Source organism: Lampris incognitus, chromosome 2 (assembly GCF_029633865.1).
Source record: "Lampris incognitus isolate fLamInc1 chromosome 2, fLamInc1.hap2, whole genome shotgun sequence".
NCBI lineage: Eukaryota > Metazoa > Chordata > Actinopteri > Lampriformes > Lampridae > Lampris > Lampris incognitus.
Genome location: NC_079212.1, coordinates 150,170,947 through 150,191,596, shown reverse-complemented (window position 1 = coordinate 150,191,596; position 20,650 = coordinate 150,170,947).

The window sequence follows — 20,650 nt, the reverse complement described above, 5'->3', positions numbered from 1 at the left end:
TGTTCATAACAGGTTCACAGGTGTACATGATTAAGTCTCATGGGCAAGAGCAGTAAACAATGTCCGTTCGTAAAGAGCAGTAAACGAGCAGTAAACAATGTCCGTTCGTAAAGAGCAGTAAACAAGAGCAGTAAACAACGTCCGTTCGTAAAGAGCAGTAAACAACGTCCATTTGTAAAGTACATGTAAAGAGCCATAAACAAGAGCAGTAAACAATGTCCGTTCGTAAAGAGCAGTAAACAAGAGCAGTAAACAACGTCCGTATGTAAAGAGCAGTAAACAAAAGCAGTAAACAACGTCCGTTCGTAAAGAGCAGTAAACAACGTCCATTTGTAAAGTACATGTAAAGAGCCATAAACAAGAGCAGTAAACAATGTCCGTTCGTAAAGAGCCATAAACAAGAGCAGTAAACAATGTCCGTTCGTAAAGAGCAGTAAACAAGAGCAGTAAACAACGTCCGTTCGTAAAGAGCAGTAAACAACGTCCATTTGTAAAGTACATGTAAAGAGCCATAAACAAGAGCAGTAAACAATGACCGTTCGTAAAGAGCAGTAAACAAGAGCAGTAAACAACGTCCGTTTGTAAAGAGCAGTAAACAAGAGCAGTAAACAACGTCCATATGTAAAGAGCAGTAAACAAGAGCAGTAAACAATGTCCGTTTGTAAAGAGCAGTAAACAAGAGCAGTAAACAACGTCCGTATGTAAAGAGCAGTAAACAAGAGCAGTAAACAATGTCCGTTCGTAAAGAGCAGTAAACAAGAGCAGTAAACAACGTCCGTATGTAAAGAGCAGTAAACAACGTCCATTTGTAAAGTACATGTAAAGAGCCATAAACAAGAGCAGTAAACAACATCCGTATGTAAAGAGCCGTAAACAACGTCCGTTTGTAAAGAGCCGTAAACAAGAGCAGTAAACAACATCCGTATGTAAAGAGCCATAAACAAGAGCAGTAAACAACGTCCGTTTGTAAAGAGCCATAAACAAGAGCAGTAAACAACGTCCGTATGTAAAGAGCAGTAAACAAGAGCAGTAAACAACGTCCATTTGTAAAGAGCCATAAACAAGAGCAGTAAACAACGTCCGTATGTAAAGAGCAGTAAACAAGAGCAGTAAACAACGTCCGTTCGTAAAGAGCCGTAAACAAGAGCAGTAAACAACGTCCGTATGTAAAGAGCAGTAAACAAGAGCAGTAAACAACGTCCATTTGTAAAGTACATGTAAAGAGCCATAAACAAGAGCAGTAAACAACATCCGTATGTAAAGAGCCGTAAACAAGAGCAGTAAACAACGTCCGTTTGTAAAGAGCCGTAAACAAGAGCAGTAAACAACATCCGTATGTAAAGAGCCATAAACAAGAGCAGTAAACAATGTCCGTTTGTAAAGAGCAGTAAACAAGAGCAGTAAACAACGTCCGTATGTAAAGAGCAGTAAACAAGAGCAGTAAACAACGTCCATTTGTAAAGAGCCATAAACAAGAGCAGTAAACAACGTCCGTATGTAAAGAGCAGTAAACAAGAGCAGTAAACAACGTCCGTTCGTAAAGAGTCGTAAACAAGAGCAGTAAACAACGTCCGTATGTAAAGAGCAGTAAACAAGAGCAGTAAACAACGTCCATTTGTAAAGTACATGTAAAGAGCCATAAACAAGAGCAGTAAACAACGTCCGTATGTAAAGAGCCGTAAACAACGTCCGTTTGTAAAGAGCCGTAAACGAGAGCAGTAAACAACGTCCGTATGTAAAGAGCCGTAAACAACGTCCGTATGTAAAGAGCCATAAACAAGAGCAGTAAACAACGTCCGTTTGTAAAGAGCCGTAAACAAGAGCAGTAAACAACGTCCGTATGTAAAGAGCCGTAAACAACAGCAGTAAACAACGTCCGTATGTAAAGAGCCGTAAACAACAGCAGTAAACAACGTCCGTATGTAAAGAGCCATAAACAAGAGCAGTAAACAACGTCCGTATGTAAAGAGCAGTAAACAAGAGCCGTAAACAACGTCCATTTGTAAAGTACATGTAAAGAGCCATAAACAAGAGCAGTAAACAACATCCGTATGTAAAGTACATGTAAAGAGCCATAAACAAGAGCAGTAAACAATGTCCGTTCGTAAAGAGCAGTAAACAAGAGCAGTAAACAACGTCCGTTCGTAAAGAGCAGTAAACAACGTCCATTTGTAAAGTACATGTAAAGAGCCATAAACAAGAGCAGTAAACAATGACCGTTCGTAAAGAGCAGTAAACAAGAGCAGTAAACAACGTCCGTTTGTAAAGAGCAGTAAAGAAGAGCAGTAAACAACGTCCGTATGTAAAGAGCAGTAAACAAGGGCAGTAAACAATGTCCGTTCGTAAAGAGCAGTAAACAAGAGCAGTAAACAACGTCCGTATGTAAAGAGCAGTAAACAAGAGCAGTAAACAATGTCCGTTCGTAAAGAGCCGTAAACAAGAGCAGTAAACAACGTCCGTATGTAAAGAGCAGTAAACAAGAGCAGTAAACAACGTCCATTTGTAAAGTACATGTAAAGAGCCATAAACAAGAGCAGTAAACAACATCCGTATGTAAAGAGCCGTAAACAAGAGCAGTAAACAACGTCCGTTTGTAAAGAGCCGTAAACGAGCAGTAAACAACATCCGTATGTAAAGAGCCATAAACAAGAGCAGTAAACAACGTCCGTTTGTAAAGAGCCATAAACAAGAGCAGTAAACAACGTCCGTATGTAAAGAGCAGTAAACAAGAGCAGTAAACAACGTCCATTTGTAAAGAGCCATAAACAAGAGCAGTAAACAACGTCCGTATGTAAAGAGCAGTAAACAAGAGCAGTAAACAACGTCCGTTCGTAAAGAGCCGTAAACAAGAGCAGTAAACAACGTCCGTATGTAAAGAGCAGTAAACAAGAGCAGTAAACAACGTCCATTTGTAAAGTACATGTAAAGAGTCATAAACAAGAGCAGTAAACAACGTCTGTATGTAAAGAGCCGTAAACAAGAGCAGTAAACAACGTCCGTTTGTAAAGAGCCGTAAACAAGAGCAGTAAACAACGTCCGTATGTAAAGAGCCGTAAACAAGAGCAGTAAACAACGTCCGTATGTAAAGAGCCATAAACAAGAGCAGTAAACAAGGTCCGTTTGTTAAGAGCCGTAAACAAGAGCAGTAAACAACGTCCGTATGTAAAGAGCCGTAAACAAGAGCAGTAAACAACGTCCGTATGTAAAGAGCCGTAAACAAGAGCAGTAAACAACGTCCGTATGTAAAGAGCCATAAACAAGAGCAGTAAACAACGTCCGTATGTAAAGAGCAGTAAACAAGAGCAGTAAACAACGTCCATTTGTAAAGTACATGTAAAGAGCCATAAACAAGAGCAGTAAACAACATCCGTATGTAAAGTACATGTAAAGAGCCATAAACAAGAGCAGTAAACAATGTCCGTTTGTAAAGAGCAGTAAACAAGAGCAGTAAACAACGTCCGTATGTAAAGAGCAGTAAACAAGAGCAGTAAACAATGTCCGTTTGTAAAGAGCAGTAAACAACGTCCGTATGTAAAGAGCAGTAAACAAGAGCAGTAAACAACGTCCGTATGTAAAGAGCCGTAAACAAGATCAGTAAACAACGTCCGTATGTAAAGTACATGTAAAGAGCCATAAAAAAGAGCAGTAAACAACGTCCGTATGTAAAGAGCCGTAAACAAGAGCAGTAAACAACGTCCGTATGTAAAGTACATGTAAAGAGCCATAAACGAGAGCAGTAAACAACGTCCGTATGTAAAGAGCCATAAACAAGAGCAGTAAACAATGTCCGTTTGTAAAGAGCCGTAAACAAGAGCAGTAAACAACGTCCGTATATAAAGAGCAGTAAACAAGAGCAGTAAACAACGTCCGTTTGTAAAGAGCCGTAAACAAGAGCAGTAAACAACGTCCGTATGTAAAGAGCCGTAAACAAGAGCAGTAAACAAGAGCAGTAAACAACGTCCGTATGTAAAGTACATGTAAAGAGCCATAAACGAGAGCAGTAAACAACGTCCGTATGTAAAGAGCCATAAACAAGAGCAGTAAACAATGTCCGTATGTAAAGAGCCATAAACAAGAGCAGTAAACAACGTCCGTATGTAAAGAGCCGTAAACAAGAGCAGTAAACAATGTCTGTTTGTAAAGAGCCATAAACAAGAGCAGTAAACAATGTCCGTATGTAAAGAGCAGTAAACAAGAGCAGTAAACAACGTCCGTATGTAAAGAGCAGTAAACAAGAGCAGTAAACAACGTCCATTTGTAAAGTACATGTAAAGAGCCATAAACAAGAGCAGTAAACAACATCCGTATGTAAAGTACATGTAAAGAGCCATAAACAAGAGCAGTAAACAATGTCCGTTTGTAAAGAGCAGTAAACAAGAGCAGTAAACAACGTCCGTATGTAAAGAGCAGTAAACAAGAGCAGTAAACAATGTCCGTTTGTAAAGAGCAGTAAACAACGTCCGTATGTAAAGAGCAGTAAACAAGAGCAGTAAACAACGTCCGTATGTAAAGAGCCGTAAACAAGAGCAGTAAACAACGTCCGTATGTAAAGTACATGTAAAGAGCCATAAAAAAGAGCAGTAAACAACGTCCGTATGTAAAGAGCCGTAAACAAGAGCAGTAAACAACGTCCGTATGTAAAGTACATGTAAAGAGCCATAAACGAGAGCAGTAAACAACGTCCGTATGTAAAGAGCCATAAACAAGAGCAGTAAACAATGTCCGTTTGTAAAGAGCCGTAAACAAGAGCAGTAAACAACGTCCGTATATAAAGAGCAGTAAACAAGAGCAGTAAACAACGTCCGTTTGTAAAGAGCCGTAAACAAGAGCAGTAAACAACGTCCGTATGTAAAGAGCCATAAACAAGAGCAGTAAACAACGTCCGTATGTAAAGTACATGTAAAGAGCCATAAACGAGAGCAGTAAACAACGTCCGTATGTAAAGAGCCATAAACAAGAGCAGTAAACAATGTCCGTATGTAAAGAGCCATAAACAAGAGCAGTAAACAACGTCCGTATGTAAAGAGCCGTAAACAAGAGCAGTAAACAATGTCTGTTTGTAAAGAGCCATAAACAAGAGCAGTAAACAATGTCCGTATGTAAAGAGCAGTAAACAAGAGCAGTAAACAACGTCCGTATGTAAAGAGCCATAAACAAGAGCAGTAAACAACGTCCGTATGTAAAGAGCCATAAACAAGAGCAGTAAACAATGTCCGTTTGTAAAGAGCCATAAACAAGAGCAGTAAACAACGTCCGTATGTAAAGAGCCATAAACAAGAGCAGTAAACAACGTCCGTTTGTAAAGAGCCATAAACAAGAGCAGTAAACAACGTCCGTTTGTAAAGAGCCATAAACAAGAGCAGTAAACAACGTCCGTATGTAAAGAGCCGTAATCAAGAGCAGTAAACAACGTCCGTATGTAAAGAGCCATAAACAAGGGCAGTAAACAATGTCCGTATGTAAAGAGCCGTAAACAAGAGCAGTAAACAACGTCCGTATGTAAAGAGCCGTAAACAAGAGCAGTAAACAACGTCCGTTTGTAAAGAGCAGTAAACAAGAGCAGTAAACAACGTCCGTATGTAAAGAGCCATAAACAAGAGCAGTAAACAACGTCCGTTTGTAAAGAGCAGTAAACAAGAGCAGTAAACAACGTCCGTTTGTAAAGAGCCATAAACAAGAGCAGTAAACAACGTCCGTATGTAAAGAGCCGTAATCAAGAGCAGTAAACAACGTCCGTATGTAAAGAGCCATAAACAAGGGCAGTAAACAATGTCCGTATGTAAAGAGCCGTAAACAAGAGCAGTAAACAACGTCCGTATGTAAAGAGCCGTAAACAAGAGCAGTAAACAACGTCCGTTTGTAAAGAGCAGTAAACAAGAGCAGTAAACAACGTCCGTATGTAAAGAGCCATAAACAAGAGCAGTAAACAACGTCCGTTTGTAAAGAGCCATAAACAAGAGCAGTAAACAATGTCCGTATGTAAAGAGCCATAAACAAGAGCAGTAAACAATGTCCGTTTGTAAAGAGCCGTAAACAAGAGCAGTAAACAACATCCGTATGTAAAGAGCCATAAACAAGAGCAGTAAACAACATCCGTATGTAAAGAGCCATAAACAAGAGCAGTAAACAATGTCCGTTTGTAAAGAGCCATAAACAAGAGCAGTAAACAACGTCCGTATGTAAAGAGCCGTAATCAAGAGCAGTAAACAACGTCCGTATGTAAAGAGCCATAAACAAGAGCAGTAAACAACATCCGTATGTAAAGAGCCATAAACAAGAGCAGTAAACAATGTCCGTTTGTAAAGAGCAGTAAACAAGAGCAGTAAACAACATCCGTATGTAAAGAGCCGTAAACAAGAGCAGTAAACAACGTCCGTATGTAAAGAGCCATAAACAAGAGCAGTAAACAATGTCCGTATGTAAAGAGCCATAAACAAGAGCAGTAAACAACATCCGTATGTATAGAGCCATAAACAAGAGCAGTAAACAATGTCCGTTTGTAAAGAGCAGTAAACAAGAGCAGTAAACAACGTCCGTATGTAAAGAGCAGTAAACAAGAGCAGTAAACAACGTCCGTATGTAAAGAGCCATAAACAAGAGCAGTAAACAACGTCCGTTTGTAAAGAGCCATAAACAAGAGCAGTAAACAATGTCCGTATGTAAAGAGCCATAAACAAGAGCAGTAAACAATGTCCGTTTGTAAAGAGCCGTAAACAAGAGCAGTAAACAACGTCCGTCTGTAAAGAGCCATAAACAAGAGCTGTAAACAACGTCCGTATGTAAAGAGCCATAAACAAGAGCAGTAAACAACATCCGTATGTAAAGAGCCATAAACAAGAGCAGTAAACAACATCCGTATGTAAAGAGCCATAAACAAGAGCAGTAAACAATGTCCGTTTGTAAAGAGCCATAAACAAGAGCAGTAAACAACGTCCGTATGTAAAGAGCCATAAACAAGAGCAGTAAACAACGTCCGTATGTAAAGAGCCATAAACAAGAGCAGTAAACAACATCCGTATGTAAAGAGCCATAAACAAGAGCAGTAAACAACATCCGTATGTAAAGAGCCGTAAACAAGAGCAGTAAACAACGTCCGTTTGTAAAGAGCAGTAAACAAGAGCAGTAAACAACGTCCGTATGTAAAGAGCCATAAACAAGAGCAGTAAACAACGTCCGTATTTAAAGAGCCATAAACAAGGGCAGTAAACAATGTCCGTATGTAAAGAGCCATAAACAAGAGCAGTAAACAACGTCCGTATGTAAAGAGCCGTAAACAAGAGCAGTAAACAACGTCCGTATGTAAAGAGCAGTAAACAAGAGCAGTAAACAATGTCCGTTTGTAAAGAGCTGTAAACAAGAGCAGTAAACAATGTCCGTTCGTAAAGAGCAGTAAACAAGAGCAGTAAACAACGTCCGTATGTAAAGAGCAGTAAACAAGAGCAGTAAACAATGTCCGTTTGTAAAGAGCAGTAAACAAGAGCAGTAAACAATGTCCGTTTGTAAAGAGCCATAAACAAGAGCAGTAAACAACGTCCGTATGTAAAGAGCAGTAAACAACGTCCATTTGTGAAGTACATGTAAAGAGCCATAAACAAGAGCAGTAAACAACGTCCGTATGCAAAGTACATGTAAAGAGCAGTAAACAAGAGCAGTAAACAACGTCCGTATGTAAAGTACATGTAAAGAGCAGTAAACAAGAGCAGTAAACAACGTCCGTATGTAAAGAGCAGTAAACAAGAGCAGTAAACAACGTCCGTATGTAAAGAGCCATAAACAAGAGCAGTAAACAACGTCCGTATGTAAAGAGCCGTAAACAACGTCTATTTGTAAAGTACATGTAAAGAGCAGTAAACAAGAGCAGTAAACAACGTCCGTATGTAAAGAGCAGTAAACAAGAGCAGTAAACAACGTCCGTATGTAAAGAGCCGTAAACAACGTCCATTTGTAAAGTACATGTAAAGAGCCATAAACAAGAGCAGTAAACAACGTCCGTTTGTAAAGTACATGTAAAGAGTGAAGTAATACTTGGGGTAGTATTGGTAGAGGATTAATGACCACACCGGGTTATAGAACTCAGGTTTAATCGTGGCTCAGTAGGCAGACATAATAACCATACATGGTAGTGGTGTAACCATAATAACAGTCCGGATAGTACATAACACCTAGTGTAGTTCCAGTGGATATACATGGCATTATATCACTACATCCCCCCTGTTTAGTTTTCAATTTTTACAGTATCAAAATACTCCAGAACATTCGGTTATATAAACCAACATATCACACAATTCCAATGTGGTACAATCATTGATCAGCATTATACAGTCATTACACAGAGGTTGCCTTCTCTTTTTTTTTTCTTTTTTTTTAGACAACACACTCAGAATTGTCCATCTCAAAAAACAATAAACATATTCAGAGCCCTCCTTTTGTGTGCGATTGTCTCTACTCAGTCCTTGTAGTGAGCTGGTTTGGAAACAGCTCTTCCATATCTTGTGCGTACTGTCTTGTGTGTTTCACAGGTTTGGCTGGAAGAAGTTCCAGCTGCATGAGTGTCCCGTTGAGGTTCTGTGAAGCGGGTTCTTGCGCTCCTCAGTGCATGGGGGTGGTGAATTTCCCGCAGGTGGCTCCTGCCACGTCTGAGTTTCTTCCCATTTGATGTTTGCACAATGTAGCTCCTTGGCTCATCGCACTTTTGTACGACGGTGGCTGGATACCAAGTCCCTTTTTCCTTGTTTAGGACAGATACGTGCTGTCCGGGACCGGGTGGAGGTAGTTCTCTGCCGCGGTCATGATGTTCCTTCAGGTTTGCTGTTCTCTGCTCCAGGCGGAGTCGGTTTTCCTCCTTGCCTGGGTCCCCTCGACTCGGCAGCAGGGTGGTGACCGGCCTTCCGAAGATCAGTTCTGCTGGTGATGGTAGTTTACTGTCGATGGCTGTTGCTCTGACCTGTATTAAGGCCACTTGTATGTTACCTCCTTGTCTCGTGGTTTTCTTCACAATGGATTTGATGTGTCGCACATGCCTCTCAATGAATCCATTGCTTTTTGGATAGTGGGGTGAGCTTGTCACGTGCCTGATTCCCCAGTCAGCTGTGAATTTCTGGAACGTGTGCCCTGTGTACTGGGGTCCATTATCTGTAAGTATCTCGTCAGGCCTTCCAAAAAGAGACATGTACATTTCCATTTTTTGTGCAACTGCCCGACTGGACACAGGCATGGGCATTTCATCCACTAGAGGGAACTTAGAATATCTGTCCACAATCAGTAAATACTGATGTCCATCGATCTCGAATAGATCAGAAGCTAGGGATTGCCATGGTTTTGACGGTGTGTTGAGAGGTTGCTTTGGATTTGCATCCTGATGTTCCACACATACGCTACATGACCTGCAGACTCTTTCGATGTCATCGTTCATTCTGATCCAGTAGACACTTTCTCTTGCCAGTCGCCATGTCTTTGATGCCCTGGTGTCCTACATGCAGCTGTTGGAGTATAGAATCAGTCATGGAGTCTGGGATGAGCACCTGTCTGCCTTTGAATATGACTCCTGCTTCAACTGCGAGCTCATCTCTGAATGACCAGTACTCACGTAGTTGTCTTGGTAGAGCTTTGATGTTGTCTGGCCATCCCTGGTGGATCAGCTCTTTCAGTGCATTGAGTCTGGGGTCGCTGGTGGTTTCCGTGCGGAGTGCGTCCTGTTTCTCGGGAGAGAAGTTTATCATTGCAACAGTGAGCATCTCTGGATCCTCGACTTCTGCCTCTATTCCATCAATGCGCTCGTCCAGCTCGATGTTGCTGTTGTTCTCAGGGTTGGGTAGTCGGCTGAGTGTGTCTGCCAGGACCATCTGGTTTCCTGGTCGATACGTGACCTCGTAGTTGTATCCTTGTGTTTTTATTAGCATTCGCTGAACCCGTGGCGGGGCGGCATGCAGTGGCTTTGTGCATATGGTAACGAGGGGTTTGTGGTCTGTAACTACAATTGAATGACTTCCCATACAGGTAGGTATGGTATCGCTGCATTCCATAGACTATGGCCAGCATTTCTCGCTCTATGTTGCTGTACCTGGATTGGCAGTCGTCCAGTGTCTTTGAGCCAAAAGTTATGGGTCTTTTGTTCTGCACTAATGCCACGCCCAGTCCTTTCTGTGATGCATCGACCTCAAGTGTCAGAGGTGTGCTTGGATCATAGTACTTCAGGCAGTCATGTTCGTTGATAACTGATTTCAGGTCCTCAAAGCTCTTTTGGTGGTCAGTGTCCCATGTCCAAGGCACGTCACTTTTCAGCAGCACCCTCAGTGTGTGTGCTTTGTCTGCGAACTTTGGGATGTAGGGTGACAGGTAGGTCAGCATCCCCAAGAATCTGCTCAGTTCATCTCTGTTCTGGGGTGTCAGCATTTTCTGGATGTCCCTGATTTTGGCTGGGTCAGGTTTGATACCTTTGTCTGTGTACAGGTTGCCAAAGGATGAGATGCTTGTCTGTTTGATTGTGCACTTGTCACTGTTGAACACAATACCTGTCTTGGCTGCTCTCTCCATCAGGTTGGTCAGGTTCCTGTCATGCTCCTCTTCGCTTGCTCCGTAGACTGCGATATCATCGGCTATGCTGACGACACCGTCGAGCCCCTCCAGGATTTGGTCCATCATGCCTGGAAGAGATCTTGAGAGACACTGAGACCAAATGGCAAACGTTTCCAGCAGTATCTACCAAATGGAGTTCGGAATGTGGTTAGCAGTTGTGACTCTTCCTCTAGGTGTATTGACCAATATCCAGCTTTTGCATCAAGTTTGCTAAATATTTTTGCATTTGCAAATTTGGGGTTCAGTTCCTCCACAGTAGGAATCTTGTGTGGGCATCTCCTAAGGCTAGCATTAAGCTTTTGGGGGTCTAAGCATATGCGAAGGGAACCGTCTTTCTTTGTGCTGTATGCCAGACTCGAGCACCAGTCTGTGTGCTGTTCTACTTTTCTTAACACATCTTGTTCGACTAGGTTATTCAGTTCATCTTTCAGTTTGTCTTTGATGTGAATGCTGCACTTACGTGGTGGGTCTATGAATGGTTCAGCATCCTTTTTCAAGAAGAGCTTGGCCTTTCCACTGAAGTTGCCAATTTTGTCAAACTGGTCTGGGTATGCTCTCTTTAGGTCTGCACTGTTAGATATGGTCATTTTGGGTTTTGTCTGTCTTGTGTTGACTTTTTTCTGGTTTGCATGTCCTTTCTCAGTCACTGCATCTACATTGACAGTCACTAGGTTTAACAGTTCACATGTTGGCAGCCCAACTATGGCTCGCCCTGGTACGTCTACAATGTAGAACTTTGCATTGATCCATTTGGATTCTTTGTACTGGCATGGAATGTCAATGGTGCCTAGGCAGGGGATGGCGTGACCACTGTATGCAGATAGCCTCCTGTTGGTTTTTTTCAGTCGTTTCTGGGTGCATGCATTTTCACCGTACATCTGCTTGAAGGTACGTAATGGGAGTGTGTTGCCTGACGCACCTGTGTCTATCTTCAGACGTAGTGTGTATCCACGACCAGGTAGGTCAGGTGGTGTCACCTTCAGGACTGTGTACGCCTCCTCTCTGGCCGGCTTGCTGTCTATGCTATGCATAGTTATGGAGTGGAACTGTTTCTGGTAAGTACTTTCGTTCTCACTGTCTGTTTCACTGCTACTCTCTACAGCATGTATGCGAGTCCTGCTCTGTTGCTTTTTGTCCATATAGGTTTTGCGCTTGTGCTGTTTGTCTTGTGGTGTGTGGGACTTACTTCCCCCGCTCCTGCTCTGGCTGGAGTGTTCCTGGCACTCTCGTTTGGCCTTCCTGCAGCACCGCTCCCAGTGACCTTTTGCACCACACGCATTGCATTCATCATCATATGCAGGACATCGACGTGGTTTGTGGCTTCTCCCACAGTTACGACATATGCGGTCCCTGTCCACAGTGTGAATTCTCTCATTGTGTGACAGGCTAAGTTTGTCTAACTGTTCATTGCCTGCTGTCAGGGCTTCATATTTTCGTCCCTCGGCCAGAACCTCTGCTAAGGAATATCCTTTTGGTTTGCTGTATAGATCATTCCTCAGGGCATCATGGGGAGTGCTCGCAATAATAAGCTCAATCATATGCTCGTAAAGCTCTTCGTCTGAAAACTGACATTTCTGTGCTAGTGTTCTGGCTCTGGTCACAAAATCATCAACATTCTCATCTGGTTTCTGTCTGTTGCATCAGTTGCAGTCTATGGATTCTGAAATTAACGTTCAACTTTAGCTGTTTTTCAAAGAAGTCCCATAGTTTCGCAGGCTTTTTCTTTTCATCATCAGTGAGACCACTGGCGTTCAGTCTTTTTAATCCTTCATCTCCGATTCCACGACATATTTTCCTAGCTTGTTTAGCTGCGCCATTTATTTCCTCATCTTCTAAATACAGAGTCATTTTCTGTTTCTACAGTGAAATTGCCTCACCCAGGTCCGGGTCTGACCAATTCATCGTCGGTAGATGTGATGCCATGACCTCCTGTTACTAGCTAGCTAGTTAGCTTTGCGGCTAGCTCAGCTCCGGCGCACTCTTGCTTGAATGATGACAGAAATTATCCACGGACAATTTTATCAGTCTATCTTCATTCTTCATAGAGAGTACTTTACCGCTGCCACCATGAAGTAATACTTGGGGTAGTATTGGTAGAGGATTAATGACCACACCGGGTTATAGAACTCAGGTTTAATCGTGGCTCAGTAGGCAGACGTAATAACCATACATGGTAGTGGTGTAACCATAATAACAGTCCGGGTAGTACATAACACCTAGTGTAGTTCCAGTGGATATACATGGCATTATATCACTACAAAGAGCAGTAAACAAGAGCAGTAAACAACGTCCGTATGTAAAGAGCCGTAAACAAGAGCAGTAAACAACGTCCATTTGTAAAGTACTTGTAAAGAGCAGTAAACAAGAGAGCAGTGTAAACTACTAATAAGACACGTTAGCCCCTAGTTAACGGATCTGATCCTTTAGCCGAGCGGTTAGTGATGTCGCCTTGTGGCGCAGTACACCCCATATCGAATCCCGCACCGGGCAAGAAAATAACCGGTTACAGCTGTAAACAACGTCCGTTTGTAAAGTACATGTAAAGAGTAAGCGAGCCAGCCAAAGCTGCAAGGGTGCAGATGAATAATGACACATTCAGCATAGTTTTATGGACTTAGGACAGATCTGTCATCACCATCTGATCTCTGCTGTGAGGGTAACGCAGACTGGTTTGTGAAAGAAGGAAGGCTGCCATTTGCAGTAAAAACGTTTTTTTGATCCCTTCATAGTGCATTTAATTTTTCTAAGGTTAGCTATGACGTCATGTCTTTTAACCAGACAGAATGTGATGGTGCTGAGGCATATTTCCAGGTAAAGCTAGAGGAGATATCACTTAACACTATATCAATATAGATACAATATCACTTTGTTTAGTGTCTGTGAATGTTCTCATTCATCCAGCTCGTCATGGTTCTCCAAAGGAGGTGAATCAAGTGCAACTGGACTTGGTATATATCCGGGAAGACGTGTCGCCTCTCATCCAAGAGGCTTCCTCAGTTCGGGCCTTTCTGACTAGACCAAGCTAGTCTGACTAGACCAAGCTAGTCTGACTGGCTGCTGATGAGACTCAGAATTGATCCTCTAGGAGTCGTTGTCAGAGCTATTGATATGAGTGGCTCTTTTGTGTACCGATGTTTGGCCGCGCCCGTCGCCACACACTGACTTATGCGGCCCAACAGAGCACGAGGCAAAAGACAGGTTCAGATATACTCTGGCATTTACTGATGATTACTCAGGAGTAGTCTATGTGTATTTCCTGAAAACAAAGAGTGATGCTGCCAAAGCTACTGAAAAGTTCATAGCTGACACTGCCCCCTATGGGAAGATCAAGTGTATAAGGTCAGATAATGGCACAGAGTTCACAGGACGGGATTTTCAGTCTTTACTTAGTAAGAATACCATAAGGCACGAGACTTCAGCCCCTTACTCAGCCCATCAAAATGGGACTGCTGAGAGGAATTGGAGAACACTGTTTGAAACGGCAAGGCGCGTGTTAATCGAAAGCAACTTACCTAAGAATTTGTGGACATATGCTGTGATGGTTGCTGCAGTAATTCGGAGCAGGTGCTACAACAGGCGTGTGAACCAGACTCCATACTACATGCTGACAGGGGAAAAGGCCTGATGGGTCAAAGATGAGAGTGTTTGGATCAGTGTGCTATGCATACAAGCAAGACAAGAAAAAGTTGGATACACGGTGTGAAAAGGGGATTTTTGCAGGATATGATAAGAATAGCCCATCATACCTAGTCTACTACCCAGACACTGGGAAGGTCCTAAAACACAGGCTAGTCAAATTTGTCACAAAAAGTGGCTTTGAACGCCAAACTCAGACACATCCAGAAATGACTGATGATGATTTTCATGGGAAGGAATATGTCCCGGCCAAGATGGCTGACCAGAGTCCAAAAGAGAACCAGGAGGCTAAAATTGAAAATCTAGAGAGTAATGAGGACACTTAGAACAGAGAGGAGTCATGGGGCACGTTACCCCAAAAGAGATAGGAAAACTCCTGAGTACTTGGAAGACTACAAATGTGAAGTTGAGTGTAATGACCAGATATTAACCAATATTGACTACTGCTCCAGAGTGGCCTGTGATGTACCACAAACCTTCAAAGCCATGAGCTCAACAAAGTCAGAAATGTGGGCTAGTGCTGTGAAGGAAGAAGTGGATTCTCTTATGGGAAATGATACTTTCACACTGACCACACTGCCAGAAGGTAAAGGAAAGCAGTGGGGATCGTTGGGTTTATGCAATTGTAACCTGCACGACAGGGGAATGGGCCTATGCCTGCGCAGGGACAGTTTACAGTCTAATGTCTAAGTTCAATGGAGATTGGTCTAGGTTTTTTTCTAGACCAGATTCTAGTACTCACCCCAAAGACAACACACACACTCGTGGGTATAGTTTACAATAAAAAACCAATTTATTTCAACAGTTCAAAGTAAAGTTATTTCAATATCAATACTAAATTAGATGTGTTATATATATATATATGTATATATTTTACTCTATTATACTTTTTAAAAGTTCTCCCTAATATTCTATTTATTGTCTACATCTATCTATATTCTATTTTATACCCTTCTAATATATTACTTATGCAGCCATATTCTACACTAACAAATTAAAGAAAATAATCCAAAATAAAGTATGAGTGCACTCAAAGAAAATAATCAAGAAAAGAAAAGGGGGAATGATTCAGTCTTCCAATCTGTGCTAGGTGCAATGTCCAGATCCTACCACAATCACAGGGGCAAGTTAATGTAGAGGCGATGATGATGAATCCAAATCCAGGGCGATGATGGGGGCAATCCAAAGGGGGTATCCAAGGGTTCCAAAAGGGTGCAGCAAGGGGGGTTGTTCGGGGTACTAAAAAACCAGTCTGCACAAAATTGTACAGATTCCTTATTAATTGCAATCTCTATCAAACAATTACAAACAAAATAAAAATACCCAAATCTAGAGTCAATTCTCAGAATTAAATCATTTCCTACATATAACTAATATGCGGCTGAAGGACAACAGCCTATTGCTGTAAGAACAGTTAAAAACAATGTCATCGCAGCCAGGCTGCATGACAGTCAGACGGCACTATCAACGTGAATTCACGTCTAGCTGGCTGCTATGGGTTCCATGGATGCCATGTAGCCCGAGTTGGCTCGGTGGCTAGTGGCAACTGGAGCTTACAGGTTTTTTTAACAAGCATATTATTATATTAAAATGTCTAACATTCCTACATCAAATAAACCCTATGGACCGGGTGTCCTGACTGGTTTTAAAGCTCTGAATCATATGGGAACTGCTAAGGATCATAGATATACGTTTTAGCTGGGTTAGCTTAGCTTAGCAACCAATGGAAAATTGTCAGTCTTTAGATTTCAAGATTTTAAACTCTTATCTCACCAGGATTCCAGCAGCGTACAAAACACAAGAGACGAGAGTCTTCCTTCTTCCTTCAACAGGAGATCATCTGTCTTTGGATAAAATCAAGATATCCTACGTAAATGGCTATGATTACATGGAACACAGAAAGCTGTTTACTTTTTAGCTTTGGCTAGCGGCTCACCAAGGAAGCTCCGTGGGGGGGATCTTTATGTCGTAGTTCAAATGTCCTGTAGCTCAAATATCCGTAGTTCAACTATCAATAATTCAAGTATCCATAGTCAAAGTTGTCCGTATTTCTAAATATCCTTATTTCTCTTCTCTATTGTTGACGGTTGTTTGTATGGTTTAAACTCTGTAGCTCGTGTGCCTCCTAGAGGCTACTCGTGGAACTTACATACGTCACAGGGTACATGTAATCATGTGGGTTACACAATCAAAGACAATGCAGACAGCTCTGAGACCTACAAGGCCAGATATGTTGCAAAAGGTTATAGTCACCTAGCTGGGATAGACTATATGGAGACTTTCTCTCCAACTGCAAATATAACCTCACCTTGATGCAAATGGCTGTTCAGGATAACCTAGTCCTCCACCAAATGGATGATAAAACAGCTTACCTCCATGCTCCAACTGATTGTGAGGTGTACATGGAGCAGCCCGAAGGATCTGAGGTTAAATCAGACACAGACAAACAGTTAGTCTGTAAATTAAACAAGTCACTGTATGCTCTGAAACAATCAGGACAAAACTGGAATAGAGTGTTACATGATCACCTCGGTAAAAATGGTTTTGTACAGAATCCAGAAGACCATTGTGTCTATTACAAACAAGCTGAAAATGAAAGGGTCATTCTGATAATTTGGGTGGATGACCTAATTATCGCTGCAAGTGACAATGACTCACTCAGTGGTGTAAAGTAGCCTACTGTGTGTAACTACCAGACGTGTTGTGATTACAGTCTATGTTTTGGGACTGATGTGTACAGGATAGAGCAAGTGGGGGTGTTAACATATTGGCTAGGCCAAGGTTATGTGTATGTGCTCTTATACTGATGTCGCCACTACAGGCGCTGTTGTGTTGACCTGTGGTCTATAAAAAAGCATGCGCAAAATGAATAGATTTCTTTCCGGTTCCAGCAACACTGACGAAGTGCACGCATGGTTTTGCTCTCCGTGAATGAGTCTAGTTGAGCCGGTATTCCTGCTCTCAAAATGACGTCAACACCCGATGTGGTTTGCTGTGGTGGTTGGTAAACTGAGTTCCACCAGCAAATTAGAAAACAACACTTCGGCCTTGGTGATCTTCTCTTGCAATGGTGAAGCGTTTGGTAAAAAGAAGGTTTGCAACGAAGCCATACCCGCCATGGCTTGTTTCTTCTCTCTGTGCTCCTCGCCACTGCTGTGGCGTTCAGCACCTTGGTGAGCACAGCTTGCAGATCTTTTGCAAATGTCACAGAAACATTTGTAGACATCCAGTCTGTCTCGATGAATGCGTCCATGTCCAGGACAGGACTTGATCCATTCACTGTTGAGTTTGGTTTTCTATGTGCGTGCACCGCTTAACTTTCATTTTGACATTTTTCTAGCTGTCGCAAACATCAAGTAACACAAGCCCTAAGCCCACCATCGAGGAGCAAGACCGAGGAATGTGTCTGATTGGGTAAAGTAACGCTCAGCCAGTTAGATGTAGTGACGCTCAACCAATTACATTTTACCTTGCTCATGTATTTCTGACACTAACAAATCACATCAAACCAAGTAATATACTAAAGTACAGGCTATTTCGTTAACAGGATTATAGAGCCTTTTCCCTTGCTATGTGTGCAGCTAACCAGTTCTGGATGGGATGCGTGAGATTTCATGGGATGCGTGAGATTTCGTAACCTATGCGCGAGACCGTGAGATCCGGGGTCTCAATGCGTGAGTCTCGAGCTATGCTCCTTCTGGGGGATCCCAAGGCGTTCCCAGGCCAGATGGGCCATGTAGTCCCTCCAGCGAGTTCTAGGTCTACCCCGGGGTCTCCTCCCAGTGGGCCGTGCCCGGAAAACCTCCAAAGGAAGGCGCCCAGGAGGCATCCTGATCAGATGCCCGAACCACCTCAACTGGCTCCTTTCAACGCGAAGGAGCAGCGGCTCTACTCCGAGCTCCCTCTGGATGTTCGAGCTCCTCACCCTATCTCTAAGGCTGAGCCCAGACACCCTACGGAGGAAACTCATTTCAGCCGCTTGTATCCACCATCTCACCCTTTCAGTCACTACCCAAAGCTCATGACCATAGGTGAGGGTTGGACAGCTGATGATTGCTTATGGCATGAAACAGGCTTATACTGTCTCATAAAAGAATTTACTTGACTCACTGTATTTTATCATATTATATATATATATATATACACTACCGTTCAAAAGTTTGGGATCACCCAAACAATTTTGTGTTTTCCATGAAAAGTCACACTTATTCACCACCATATGTTGTGAAATGAATAGAAAATAGAGTCAAGACATTGACAAGGTTAGAAATAATGATTTGTATTTGAAATAAGATTTTTTTTACATCAAACTTTGCCTTCGTCAAAGAATCCTCCATTTGCAGCAATTACAGCATTGCAGACCTTTGGCATTCTAGCTGTTAATTTGTTGAGGTAATCTGGAGAAATTGCACCCCACGCTTCCAGAAGCAGCTCCCACAAGTTGGATTGGTTGGATGGGCACTTCTTGCGTACCATACGGTCAAGCTGCTCCCACAACAGCTCAATGGGGTTCAGATCTGGTGACTGCGCTGGCCACTCCATTACCGATAGAATACCAGCTGCCTGCTTCTGCTCTAAATAGTTCTTGCACAATTTGGAGGTGTGTTTAGGGTCATTGTCCTGTTGTAGGATGAAATTGGCTCCAATCAAGCGCTGTCCATTGGGTATGGCATGGCGTTGCAAAATGGAGTGATAGCCTTCCTTATTCAGAATCCCTTTTACCCTGTACAAATCTCCCACCTTACCAGCACCAAAGCAACCCCAGACCATCACATTACCTCCACCATGCTTAACAGATGGCGTCAGGCATTCTTCCAGCATCTTTTCATTTGTTCTGCGTCTCACAAACGTTCTTCTTTGTGATCCAAACACCTCAAACTTGGATTCATCCGTCCACAACACTTTTTCCAGTCTTCCTCTGTCCAATGTCTGTGTTCTTTTGCCCATCTTAATCTTTTTCTTTTATTGGTCAGTCTCAGATATGGCTTTTTCTTTGCCACTCTGCCCTGAAGCCCAGAATCCCGCAGCCGCCTCTTCACTGTAGATGTTGACACTGGTGTTTTGCGGGTACTATTTAATGAAGATGCCAGTTGGGGACCTGTGAGGCGTCTGTTTCTCAAACTAGAGACTCTAATGTACTTATCTTCTTGCTCAGTTGTGCAACGCGGCCTCCCACTTCTTTTTCTACTCTGGTTAGAGCCTGTTTGTGCTGTCCTCTGAAGGGAGTAGTACACACCGGTGTAGGAAATCTTCAATTTCTTAGCAATTTCTCACATGGAATAGCCTTCATTTCTAAGAACAAGAATAGACTGTCGAATTTCAGATGAAAGTTCTCTTTTTCTGGCCATTTTGAGCGTTTAATTGACCCCACAAATGTGATGCTCCAGAAACTCAATCTGCTCAAAGGAAGGTCAGTTTTGTAGCTTCTGTAACGAGCTAAACTGTTTTCAGATGTGTGAACATGATTGCACAAGGGTTTTCTAATCATCAATTAGCCTTCTGAGCCAATGAGCAAACACATTGTACCATTAGAACACTGGAGTGATAGTTGCTTGAAATGGGCCTCTATACACCTATGTAGATATTGCACCAAAAACCAGACATTTGCAGCTAGAATAGTCATTTACCACATTAGCAATGTATAGAGTGTATTTCTTTAAAGTTAAGACTAGTTTAAAGTTATCTTCATTGAAAAGTACAGTGCTTTTCCTTCAAAAATATGGACATTTCAATGTGATCCCAAACTTTTGAACGGTAGTGTATATATATATATATATATATATATATATATATATAGAGAGAGAGAGAGAGAGAGAGAGAGAGAGAGAGAGAGAGAGAGAGAGAGAGAGAGAGAGAGAGAGAGAGAGAGAGAGAGAGTCAAATGCAGGTCTTCCATGCAGCCGCGGGTTGACTGGAAACGCTGCCATCTGATAGGTCTAGCTGTTCAGCTGAACAAGACAACTACAATGTGATTGGCCACTGCTAGGCACCGATGACAACTGATAGCCTGATGCAACGGAGGCCAGGTGCAACCTGATAGGCTGTTGTCCCTCAGCTACATATGACCAAGAGATCACTGAAGAACGTACACATAGACAGAGAGGAGAAAGCCAGAGACAGAAAAAAAGAGAGATGGACAGATAAGAGACAGGGAGACAAACAGAGAGAAAAGGAGAGAAAAAAGACAGAGAAAAAGAGAGGGAAAAAGAGAGACAGAAAGAGAAAGAGGCAGAGAGAAAGAGACAAAAGAGACAATCAGGAAAGGTTTAGTGACCTTTAACAACAGAGCAAGTGGTGAGGAGGAAAGAGCAGAGACCAGGAGGAGGAAAGAGCAGAGACCAGGAGGAGAAAAGAGCAAAGACCGGGAGGAGGAAAGAGCAGAGACCAGGAGGAGGAAAGAGCAGAGACTGGGACGAGGAAAGGGCAGAGACCAGGAGGA